We start from the raw sequence: 13,144 nt of genomic DNA, 5'->3' as shown, positions 1-13,144 counted from the left end.
GGGATCTAAAGACCTACATTCACATGTCATATCTACTACTCACTGACTCAGTGACTTTGGATAAGTCATTTAACCTCTCTCTAGATGTCATTCCTCTCAGTTCAATGATGAATTCGAACTAGTTACCTTCAAGTTTCATCTCACTGCTAACCTTTGTAAGATCTATAGTTGTGTTATAGGTGAGCCATAAAATTAATAGATTAAAAAAAATTTTTTTTTTGAAGACGGAGTCTTGCTCTTGTCACAGGAACAAATTGCTAGAGTGTAAAATATTAATAGATTAAAATTTCTTGTTTTTGTTTAAGATGGAATCTTGCTCTTGTCACAACAGCAAATTGCTGGAGTGCAATGGCGCGATTTCAGCTCACTGCAACCTCCGCCTCCTGGGTTCAAGCGATTTTCCTGCCTTAGCTTCCCGAGTAGCTGGGATTACAGGCACCAACCACCACACCCCACTAATTTTTATATATTTTTTAGTAGATTCAAGGTTTCACCATGTTGGCCAGGCTGGTCTTGAACTCTTGACCTCAGGTGATCCACCTGCCTCGGCCTCCCAAAGTGTTGGGGTTACAGGCATGAGCCACTGTTCTTGGCCGGTTAAAATTTTGCAAACATAAGGTGCTTAGAAGAGTTTCTGAGGGTTTCCAGTAAGATGGTTTCATAGTACAGTGTTCTGCCAGATTTTTAACTTCTTTATATGGAACTCTGGGAGAAGCACTTTGCCAGTTTGTGTTGGTTTAGCCTTTCATATGATTATCTTGTGGCAGCTAATGTGGATTTACCACCTCCCATGTGAAAAACTGGTCTCAAAGAATTCTTACTGGCCCAGAAGAAGACTAATTTAGGATTAAATCAGATCATGTCCTTTTCTGGTCAGTCATCTGCAAACAGCTTTTTCGTTTCATTTGAGATGAAGGAGGTAACTTTTGTATTTTGAAGAGTGTAGTTAGCTTATTTCCTTTCAGACTTCTCTCCCCATAACCAGGGATGATGTTTCTGCGTGTGTTTTAAGGAACCATTTGGGGCTGGGTGCAGTGGCTCACACCTGTAATCCCAGCACTTCAGGAGGCTGAGGTGGATGGACTGCTTGAGCCCAGGACTCTGAGACTAGCCTGGGCAACATGGTGAAACCCTGTCTATACAAAAAATACCAAAATTAGCTGGGCATGGTGGCACACACCTGTAGTCCCAACTACTCTGGAGGCTGAGGTGGGTGTATCGCTGGAGCCCAGGAGGCAGAGGTTGCAGTGAATCAAAATCATGCCACTGCACTCCAGCCTAGATGACAAAAACCCTGTCTCAAAAAAAAAAGCCAAACAAAAAAACAGAACCACTTGGGTTGATTTAACATTATTTTCACTGTCACTAGTCAGAGATGACATAGATGCAGTGATACTTTGTGAGGTCTTTATTCTGGTCCCAGCCTTTTGGGTCACCTTTCATCTACACCAGAAGAGAGATTAGAGATGAGAAGAAGTCTGCCTGGGTGACACAACACAATCAGAATCCCCAAGAGAAAGAGGCAGAAGAAAACAGTGACCATGCCCTAGGTGCTGTAGCCTGTATCTCTGCTGCCTGAGTTTCCTTCAGCAAAAGACGAGTGGTGTAATCCTCACTATGCACTTGACATCCTATGATGAAGGTGCAATGCAAAAAAATGACGTCTCGAAAGTGTTTTAAAACTGCTCCGCAGAGCGAGGCAGCCTCGCCGCTCACAGACCGGTGATGAGATTCTAGTGATGGCATTCTGCCCCTTCATAGTTGTCGTTGCTTGGGATAATTAAGACTATCTTCTACCAAAATCTTATTTACAGTGTGTGGGAGGAGAGCAAATACCACCCAGGATGGTTACTCTTTGGCTTCCTGGAAAGAGCTGTTCTGTGGGTCCATGTGTGACCATTTTGGCTTTTTCCTCTCAGAATCCTTCCTTTCCTCTTTTTTTTTTTTTTTTGTTGTTGTTGTTGTTGTTGTTGAGGTGGAGATTCATTCTTGTTGCCCAGGCTGGAGTGCAAAGGTGCGATTTCAGCTCACCGCAACCTCTGCCTTCTGGGTTCAAGTGATTCTCCTACCTCAGCCTCCCAAGTAGCTGGAATTATAGGCATGTACCACCATGCCCAGTTAATTTTGTATTTTTAGTAGAGACAGGGTTTCTCTATATTGGTCAGGCTGATCCTGAACTCCTGACCTCAGGTGATCCGCCTGCCTTAGCCTCTCAAAGTGCTGGGATTACGGGCATGAGCGCTTTTGAGATTACAGCACTCTCAGAGTGCTGGGATTACACAGTACCCGGCCCCACTTTATTCTTAAAACACATGGCTTTCCTATCTCTTTCTGAAGGATAGTTATGCAAGACAGAATTGCTTGAAAGAACAGTCTGTATGGTTCCTGCGTCAAATTACAGCAGCTGGAGGAGATGAGCTGAGCAAAAAAGCAAGACGGGCCCATAGAGTACGAAGTTAACCCAGGGAGTGGGCGGAAGCTGTTAGAAAATGAAGGCGAAGGAAAACCGAAAGTTGGATCCTGTGGCCAGCCCGCGTGAGGGCCCTGGCAGGTGGAGTGATTATTATCCTTCCAGCAAGGCAGTCAGAGTGGCTGGAGAGCATGAGAGTAAAAATAGCTGCCTTTACATTTCCTACAGACTCACTAGATCTCAAGAATTGCAGTGGCCTTGGAGGCGTGCTCGTTCATCCTGGTACATGCCTTTATAACAGAAGAGAGCAAAGCCCTCTCTGTTCTCTGGGGACAGCCCACAAAGCCCTTGCCCGCTGGGTGAGCATATGGGCGTGCTTGGCATGGGGCCTGCCCTTAATTTGAAGGTGAGAGTGAAAAACCAGAAGCCCTGAAAAATCAAGACCTGTCACCACTTGTAGATGGTAAACCATAATCATGTCTCTGCAGACAGCTGGGTTGAAACCATCATCTCCACTCAACCCTTGCACAAATGAATACTTTGTCCAGTTGGGGGAAGAGAAGCAGCCTGAAGAAGTTAAAACTGAACACCACGCTCTCAACGAGTCCTGCATTGTCCTCAACAGTGGCTAGAAAACTTGGCCCCGGAGGCCTGGTGGTCCTGCTGATAAACGTTTCATTCTGATTCCCCTCTGTGCTCCAGCAAGATTTCTGGGCCTCTTATCACTGGGCTGCTCAGGAAATGCAAATGAGTTTCGTTTCAGCAAAACACACAGAGAAAGGGCAGTGAACCATCACAACAAACCGCCCCAAATACCCGCAGCCCGACAGCACAGTGACAGGCATGGTTTAGACTGTATGTTTTCAGTAATGATCCCCTGGGCTCTACCAGGCCCAAAGGGTAACTTTAAAGTGAAAGAAAGCCTTCTGTTTTTTAAAAAGGATATCCAAGTTAGTGCTTGGTGTATTTAGAGTTACTGTGCTTTCCAGCCTGTGCTGATTTTATTCTTGAAGCATTTTGTAAGCCTCAGTTGTGCTGTGAAGCTTCTAGCTAGTACGTTGCTAACGTTGCTGATTGTACTAGTCAGGTTGGGCTGCAGTGACCGTGTCGCTTCTGCTCAGCCCATGACCAGGACTAGCTCCTGGCCGCATCCGTTGCATGGGGATCTGGACATGTGGGACAGTATGCACTGAATGATTAAAAACAAAACAAGTCAACGTGGCAGAGACATTTAATTCAAGGGAAGAAAAGGTTCTTGGACCCACAGGGTGAGGTGAGCAGGCACCAGAAAACACAAGGTCACAGATCAGCCCTGGGGTAGGTCCCACTTTTAAAATCCTCAAAAACATGGTCCCCATCACTCGGATTTTCACACCTCTCCCCCGAAAATTGTATTCTCAAACCTGATCATTTCTTCTTCTGAAAGGTTTAATAATTCCTGCAGCTTACCCGACCAAAGCATTGTTATTGTTATTTCAGGGTAACAAATTTTCAACACGTTTATATCCCAGCCGCTGACTGAGCTGTGGATATAAAATGGTGGCTAAAACAGACATGGGTCCCTCCTTCTAGTCTTGTGGGAGGTAGCAGTAACAATCACTGCTAGTCAGTTGCCCCTTTGACAATCATTGTTAGTCACTGTCAGTCAATTGCCCCTTTGACAGTTTTGGTCTCTCTAGGTCTTAAACATCCAAAGCTGGGAGTATAAGCCTATTCAAGGTGATATGATATATTAAAGATAATGCTTTAATAACCTTTGGGGTTAGGACCCTTTGATTAGGGCAAGAGTTCTTAATATGCAACTATGAAGTTGAGAACAGAAGTGTTGAATAGGCGCAATAAATTGATAAGTCCACCCCAACACACCCAAGCACACTAGGAGGGAGTTAGCAGCAGCAGATTAACCTGTTGAGTGACTCACCTTCAGACTTCCAGCTCACCCACAACAGCACCTGCATCTGCTTTCCCCAGATTCCCTGACACAGGCATTCACATGACCTCTTGCTTGACTCACCCCCGTCCTGGCTCTGGCAGCACCAAATACTTGTTGAGGCCCAGGGTCTATAGAAAGACACATGTGGTCCCTGGCTTTGGAGCCCAGGCATCTGAGCCAGGAGTCATGACCCACGGGAAAAGGAGTGATGCAAGGTTGTGCCTGGTGCCCAAGGAAAATCACAGACCAGAGTCGCAGGAGCTCCCTGAGACCTGGAGAGGAACTCAAGATGATTGAGATCTAAGCCCAGTCTTGGCATAGGGTAGAACTTAGATAAGCCGTCTGTTCCTGGTCAGTCATCTGCAAATAGCCCTTTCACTTGAGATGAAGAATGTAACTTTTGTATTTTGGAGATTATGTCAGTTACACAGAGACAAAATAGGAGAGCAGTAATGTGAGCACAGGGGTTTCAAGGGAGTTCACCTGATACAGATGTAGACAGGAAGGGGAATAGTGTTTTAGCCAAAGGAAAGAACAGGAGTAGAGACATCTTGGTGAGATGGAAAATAATCATGGCTTTAAATCTTGATCTGGTCTCTGCGTGATCCTAGCAAGTTATATAACCTCTCTGTGCCTTGTTTCTTCATTTGTTAAGTTACTGTCAACTCTGAAAGATTGTTGTGCCTTAATGTACAGTGGCTAGTACAGTGGCCTCATCGTGGGTGCTCGGTAAACAGTAAGATTGCTACTGCAAGTGAATCGTGCCATTCCAAGAACAAAGACTGGGCCCTCTGAGCTGGCTTCAGTCCAAGGCCAGCCTTCCACTTTGTACTTACAGGCAGTGGCCAGCAAAACAATCCAGCTCCCTGCCTGCCTCTGGCACCCCGGTGCCCCCAGAACAGAGCCCCTCCTTCGTACACACCCTGCAGAATACCTGCCAAGCATGCTCTCCAGCTCTCCCCAGCCTGTCCCAGGCCTCACCCTCCTTTAGAGTTATACAGCTGGTGGGCTGGGAGCTCTGGAGGAATCAGCCCTACCCTAGCCAGGTCCTTCATCTCATGCCTGGCCCAGCCTCCTAGCTGGTGACTCAGCCTCCAGGCTCCTGCACAAGCTGTCCTCCACACCTGCATCAGGTGAACTTCCTCAAACCACCTCTGTTCACTTACTGCCTTCCTCAGACAGCTCCACTGTAGTGGTTCTAGCCTTGGCTGCATAGCAGAATCCTCCAGGAATCTTTGAACATGCCCAGGCCACTTCCCTGGGCAGAGACCTGTCAGACTCTGGGAAAAAGACCTTTCTTCCCCTAGCCCGGGGGTGGGCGGAGGGGTTATCTCTAAAGTTCCTCAGGTGATTGCAGATAGGCAGCCGAAGCTGGGAACAACTGCACTGGCTCCCTTGTGGGGGACTGAACCTGGGGCTGGGGTGAGGAGGTGTGGGGACCAGTTCCACACAGCAAAGCAGCTGTCATCTGCAGTATCGCCAACACCCGGGAGCTTGTGTGAAATGCAGTCACAGGCCCTGCTGATTCAGAATCTACATTTTTTAAAAAATCCCCAGCGATTAACACTGGCACCAGCTTTTACTAATTGCTCACGTAGTCCAAGTCACAGCCAGGTGTTTTACACACACCCCATCTCATTTAATCCTCACACCCCTCTCAGCTATGAGCACCCCGCTTTTGACAAACAAGGAAAAATCTGCCATTCCTTCAAGAAATCCTTCCTGAGCACCCACGTGCGAGGCTCTGTGCTAGAGACTGAGAATCAAAAACAGGCGCTCCCCTACTGGGGAAGAGCTCAGAAGCCAATGGGATGTGGATTTCAATGTCTTGCCAGCTGTGTGTTCCTGGGCGACTTCCTCCGCCTCTCTGAGCTCGTTTCCTCTTCCTCTTCGGCCCAGCAGGGCTAATCATCACACCGCACAGGGCTTGGTGCCTTCCCTAAGCCAAGTGCTCACTCACCAGGCCTGGCTCTAGCGCGAGCTCAGGAATGGTCACTATTGTGACAAACAGAAAACCCTCCAGGTGGGGTGGGGAAGCCCCCCGGCCGTGGTGGCGCCCGAGGACTAAGAACGTCCCTTGAGGGGCTGGGCTCGGAGCGCGCTCTCGGAGATGCGGTGATGCGCGGAGCCCGGGCGGTGGGCACGACCGCAGTGTCCTGCGCTACCTGCCGCCCGCTCCCCGGCTGAGGCCGGTTCTCCCCACCTGACGCGTAGATGAATTTCGAGTGAGACCACTGCTGGCATCACGAGTCTGGGCCCCCGATCTCACCCTTTCCGGCTCGGCGAGAAGGGCCCAGGTGGGCTCCGGCCCGCGGTCCCCGCGCCCCCAGCGTTAGCCGCCAAGCGCAGAGCGCGCGCGCCGGGAGAGCGGAGTGCCGAGGCCCGACGGCGCCCCCTCCTGGCGGGCCTGAGCCACGGCCGCGGGCTCCGGCGGGTGCCGGGGAGGCCACGCGCGGCAGCGTCGCAGCCCGAGCCCGGACAGACGCCCCACGCTGCGCGGCCTTCGTCCCACGGCCGCGGCGATGGAAAGGCGGCCCCGATGCGCGCAGGGGCCTCAGGAATCGGCTTCGGGGTTTTGTGGTCCGTGGCCGGCACCATTGCTTCCTGTAATTTAATTTTCTCTCCCGAAAGCGTTGCTAATTACGTTCTTCCTCCAGCGAGCCGTCGCCCCCCGCGCCTGCTCGTCTGTTTATTAATTACCCGCAACGCGCGAGGGAATTCATGGCCTCGGCGGCGGGCGAGTCAGGTGGAGGGGCCGCGTTGCCCTTCAGCTGAGCCCCCTGGCTTCCCTCCCTGGGTATCCTACTCTCTCTTTCCACCTGGAGCAAGACAGCAATCCTTGCAGTCTTTGAGCACATGCAAGAACCGTCCTGTTGCTGGTGACCTCTGCTGCTGGGCATCCAATGCGTGTCACTTCCCCTCCCCTGTCTTTCCAGTTGTGCAGTCGTATTCCCCCTCCTGTCACCGTCCCCTGCACAGCAAAGCACGCTTGGTGGAAGGTTTGCGCAACGCGGCTCAGTGGCTTGTGGAAGATCTCGCAGCCCATCTAGGGCACGGTTGCGACTAAAACTGAGCCCTCTTGAAGCTTGCCTTTCAGGGGTCATAAAATCAAAGCCTCCAGGGTCCAGACAGCCAAGGGAAGACTGTGTGGTGGCTCTGGGTTGGGCAATAGGGAGGGGTGGAGTCTGTGGCAAAGTAAAAGGTACTTGCCCCGTTGGGGGTCGTTAAAACCACGTGCCCCATTGAGGACCAAGTGTGTGCAATCCCTGCCAAGGCTAAGAGTGAGTCCAGTGTTCACGAAGGGCAGTGACCCGCCCAGGGTCACTCAGGAACTGAGAGCCACTGGGCACTCCGGGTTCACAGCGTGATCTTTGCAGCACGCCACTTACTGACTGGGGACTTGGGAGCAGCCCTGCTCAGCCTTGCAACCCCTGCCACCTCAGTCCTTGCCCCTCTGGTCTGCCCTGCCCGCACCCTGCATGGCCTCCCCAGTGCGTGGTGCCACAGAGTACCTCACACCTTGGCCACCGCTCTCCACTTCCCTCTACGTAAAATCACCCCTTCAGACAGCTTCTGGCCACCTCACAGCTGTCAATCAGAAAAAGAAGGCAGCCTCATTTCAAGGTCTTTAGTGGCAAATACCTCCCAGAATTGGAAACAAAGGACCTGGAGAGCCAAAATGCTATTTTGAAGGACATATTCATGGTAGGGGAATTTCAGGCATCACAAGCCGGCCAGAAAGGGGGCATTTGGGGACACGAAGGCTGAGGAGAAGCCCATACACAGGACTGCGTCTTTGGAAGACCTCAGCGCCATCTCTGCTTTGCTCTGGATTCCAGGTCAGCCCCCTGGTCCTCTCCTACACAGCTTTTTGGCCTTCCATGGGGGGACCCTCACATGCGACCCCACTTCACTAGCCGCGGCCCCCCGGAGGCTTCTCTTTTCCCTCTGTCATAGACAGGCTTTGCAGATGTTTTCCTCCTCAGACCCCATGTTCATTTTAGTCTGGTGCCTTCATGCCCTGGTCAGCAGGGGTGGGGGTACAGGTGTGCCGGGCTGTGCTTGGCCCTCTGCCAGGGTCTGGTCCCCTCCTGCAGGCACCTCAACACTGCCTGAGAGGGCCGCCATCTGGAACGAACTTGGGCTTTTTCCCTGGCTAGGGATCATCCTTGAGCCCCAGCCCTGACTGTCCTGAGACCTCCACCGATGCTCTGCCATGGAAGAAGTGGCTTCATCCGGGGCAATCTGCCCATAATCCTCAGCTGGGGAAGACCTAGGAATCCCCTCCCACTTTCCCTGCAAAGTCACCATAAGCAGCTGACTGAGAGCTCTGCAGGGTGCAAGCTGAGCCTACTTCCTTTCTCTGTATCTACTGGTGCCTATTATGTAGTAGGTGCTCAATAAACATGTTGAATGACCAGTTCAATGAATGAATGAGTAGCAACTTGGCTCCTTGTTAATTTTTAGCAGGGAATGCATTGTGTGTCTATCATATTCCACGATGGAAAGGCAGTCTAGTGCCAGGTTAAATAGGCCTTGGAGTAGGCAGCCTGGGTTTGAATCCCAGCTCTGCCACTTACTAGCTTAAGGCTTTGGCCAAATGACACAACCTCTCTGTGCCTTTTTTTTTTTTTTTTAACCTGGAATGTCAGGGTTATAATAAAACATACCTTGTAGGGTTGCTGTAGGGAATACATGAGTTAATACAGATAAAATGTGTGTAGGACAAGGGCCTGGCATGTAGGGAAGGCTCAGTAAATCTTGATTGTTATCACCAGTAATAGAATGACTGTGTCAACAATAATGTTTGTGCCCTACACCATGCTAGGGACGGTGGAAACTAAAGGGTTCCACCATCTCCATTTCTGCTTTCCAAGGGCACACAGTAGTTAGGAAACAAAACCTACAGGAGTGAGCAAGTAAGAGTGACAGAGATCTGCCTTCAGTAGTGTGAGTTTGGGATAGAAGGTTCCCAGGGGGCTGGACCAGTTGAGGAAAGGTCCTATGGAGAACTGCAGTGTGGAGGAGGGGCTGGGAGGGGCCAAGGCTAAAGGAGGGGGGCACACAGGGCCACCAGGTTATGGGTTGTGGGGAGGTGCCCACCAGGGTGCAGAAGGCCATGCAGAGAGGTGCCTTGCCAGTCCAGATGGGGCACTGTACGTAACAAAATGTCACTCCTTACCTCTCAGGGTCCCGGCCTTTCCAGTTCTATTGTAGCTCCTGGAAGCCATCTGGTAGGAACAGTGTCCTTCCAACGCCATTTGCTGAGGCTGTGCAGGAAGGCAAGAGTGATGGGGAGCTCCCAGAGTGATGCAGAGCTCTTCGGGCCCAGAGAGAGGACTAGGAGTCTCTGATGTTCCCATCTTTGGGCTGATTCTTTGGGAAATGAAATTAACCCTCTACCTTTGATCGCCAACCTGAAGAGTCATGCTTGACTCACCCAAATGGGACACCATGAGCTGGTGTGAGCTAGGGTTTTGTAAGAAGTGATCAGAGGATGGAGGCAGGGTCCTTGGGGAGCATGGCCTGAGGACAGAACCTCCAGTTCTGCTGCAGGTATGTGCTCACATCCCATCTTTCCTAAATGCAGACTTGCAATTTCCAGAAATACCCTGGTCTCTCTGCCTCCACACAGTCCCTCCTACCTCCACTCGCACCCACAGCCCTGCCTGGCCACCTCCTATTCATCCTGCATGACCCAGATGTTGCCTCTTCTGGAAAGTCTTCAGGTCCACTCTGGTCAAGTGAGTGCTCGCCTCCAGGCTTCTGTAGCACCCTGTCCCTCCCATCAGCAATTTCATGCCACTGAATCACAACCATCTGCAATTTTTTCTTTTCCTAGTGAGCTCTCTGAGGTCAGGTACTGGGTCCCTTTCATCTTTGCCTTCCTGTTTCTTGGCATCATGCCTGGCAGAGAGTCAGCATCAATAAATGTTTTTGAGGAATGAGCGGAGGAGCTGGGCCAGTACTGCGCATAGAGAGGGGAGTGAGAGCAGGAGCACAGGCCAACATTAGAAGCAGCCGAGCTACCCCTAGACGCCTCCCGCCCAGAGCTCCCCCCAGCAGGCTCACTGTGGCTGGTAAGCAGGCCCAAGGTTCTGCCTCATCGCTAACGTGTCTCAAATAAGTCAGGAGCAATGCCTCCTCTCTCTCTGCCCATCCCTCCTCTTCTTCCTGGCAGGAGGGGCTGCTTCCCAAGCATCCTTGAAGGCATGCCAAGAGGCGGGGCAGGAGGGAGATGAGGGGGAATCTCATGAGCAATGAGGCCAGTTAGAGGACACTGGGTACAGACAGGAGCCACAGTATTTGGGGGACCCAATGTATAGACAGTAACAAGGACAGTCATGTTCCTAAGGAGAAAGACTGGCTAACAGATGGCCCTGGGACCTAAGGACTGACTTGTTACAGTGGAGGGGACCTGTGTTGACGACTCCTCAAGTTTGTCCTCTTTCCACAACTCCCTGGGTGTCTGAAGCTTAGAGTGAAGCAGTTCCTGCCTTGCCTAATCTGACACTAGGGCATGGGCCAAAGCAGCGTACCCACTTTCTGAATGGAAAGATTGAGACACTGGGGAGCCAAGTAGCTCATTCTAACACGTAGGCCTCTATTGCCCCTGACAGATGATTCCACTCCAACCTTGGGAGTCACACTGTAAAGAATGACTGGCAGGTGTCCCTGAACCCCTTCCTCCACAGACGAAGAGTGGTTAGTTAAGAATGACACTGGTGACGCTGGGCGCGGTGGCTCACGCCTGTAATCCCAGCACTTTGGGAGGCCGAGGAGGGCGGATCACCTGAGGTAGGGAGTTCGAGACCAGCCTGACCAACATGGAGAAAACCCATCTCCACTAAAAATACAAAATTAGAGGCCGGGTGCAGTGGCTCAAGCCTGTAATCCCAGCACTTTGGGAGGCCGAGGCGGGTGGATCACGAGGTCAAGAGATCGAGACCATCCTGGTCAACATGGTGAAACCCCGTCTCTACTAAAAATACAAAAAAAAAAAAATTAGCTGGGCATGGTGGCACGTGCCTGTAATCCCAGCTACTCAGGAGACTGAGGCAGGAGAATTGCCTGAACCCAGGAGGCGGAGGTTGCGGTGAGCCGAGATCGCGCCATTGCACTCCAGCCTGGGTAACAAGAGCGAAACTCCGTCTCAAAAAAAAAAAAAAAAAATACAAAATTAGCCAGCTGTGGTGGTGTGTGCCTGTAATCCCAGCTACTTGGGAGGCTGAGGCAGGAGAATCGCTTGAACCCGGGAGGCGGGGGTTGCAGTGAGTGGAGATCGCGCCATTGCACTCCAGCCTGGGCAACAAGAGTGAAACTCCGTCTCAAAAAAAAAAAAAAAAGAATGACACTATCAACTGTCATCTGATGGGCCAATGGCAGAGGCTGGTGCATGGGATGCACTAGTGTCACCATCTTTTCTACCCCAATCCTCCTAACAATCACCCTGTTCTAACCTTCAGGGCCATCTTGGCCCTGTCCCAAGCATTCCTCCACTTGTGACCTGGGTCTGTGAAGCACCTGTGATATCCTTCCCCTCTTGCAATCCCACAGCCACTATTCCCACCCAGACCCTGGTTACATCTCACTGAGATACAGCACATGCCTCTTGCCAGGTCCCTCAGCCTCCAGTTCCTCCTACTCTTGGTCTATCCTCCAAGGCTGTGCTTTCTGAAATCTACCTCTGATCACGCTGCTCCTTTGCTCAAAACCTTCAGTGGTTTCCTATTGCCTGCCAGATGCCCTCCAGGTCCCTTAGGTTGGCATTCAGAGCCCTGGCTGCTTGGGTCCCTACTCTCAGCCTTAACCTCCTCTGCCTCTTCGTGATATCCCCAGTACCCCAAGGCCCCAGGCCTGTTCTCCATCCCTGGAAATCCCTCTGTATCCCTCTTGCCTGCTGAAATCTCGTCCATCTTTCCAGGCCCTGTATCATGGAAAGGCCCCAGACCTCACAGCAGAATGTGCTCTCTCCTCTGAGGACTCCCAGAAACCTCTCCCAGGATGGGAACTCCTCAAAGAGAGAGTGGTCTCATCTCTTTTCCAGCCCCACAGTGTGCAAAGCGCAGTCCTGGGCCCATCACAGGAATAAGATGTGGAGTAAGCAAATGAGCGCTAAATCTGCATCATTCAGGCAATATTCTTTGAGCACCTACTGTGTGCCTAGCCCCTGCTAGGTGTCAAGGATATGACAGTGACCGAGGCAAGTGTAGTGCCTACCCTGTGGCGTATAGACAGCCTGTGCTCTAGAATGTGCTGAGGATGCACCACAGCTCCATTCACCCAGCTCCTGGGGCACCGCTGGTCGCCTGTTGGCATGTGTTCAGGGAATGTACACCATCATGACAGTGGGCTAGGCTGAGGGTTCCGCGACAGCTCTTTGAAGTTGTATCTTCCCTCAGTCCAGGCCTGTGTGTCTTTAGGATGAATCAGAGGCCTTGCCCATTCACCTGCCCAGGGCCCACTCCCTGCAGGGCTCAACACGCTCCCAACTGTCCCCAGGGCTGGGAAGTCTAAGACGTCCAGATGTTGCAGGGGCTGAGCGGGGGAGGGGCCTGGCTGATCCCTAGGAGCAGCTGGCTCTGTCTGTGGAGGAGGAGCAGAGGTGCTCTCTGCACTCTTTTCCTCGCCTGTCTTCTGATATGGGGAGGGGAGGGAGAGGAGGAGAAAGAGTGAAAGGAGAAGGAGGGAAAGGGAAGTTCCTAGGTAAAAGATTCCATCCCTGGTCCCTGTGGGTCCATAGACCCTAGCACTGAGACCTGTTACCAACCAGAGGTGATACATATTTACCACCACATAAC

At 51.5% G+C, this 13,144-nt stretch overlaps 1 protein-coding gene across 2 annotated transcripts in view; it reads left to right on the top strand.

Moving 5' to 3' along the window:
• The window catches only part of TMEM63C (transmembrane protein 63C), a 137,861-nt gene that overhangs the window by 1,492 nt on the left and 123,225 nt on the right, over positions 1-13,144 (top strand). The window lies entirely within an intron of this gene.

Source organism: Saimiri boliviensis, chromosome 2, assembly GCF_048565385.1.
Source record: "Saimiri boliviensis isolate mSaiBol1 chromosome 2, mSaiBol1.pri, whole genome shotgun sequence".
NCBI lineage: Eukaryota > Metazoa > Chordata > Mammalia > Primates > Cebidae > Saimiri > Saimiri boliviensis.
Note: the sequence above shows the minus strand (reverse complement) of the source record. Positions and strands in the feature narration are given on the sequence as shown.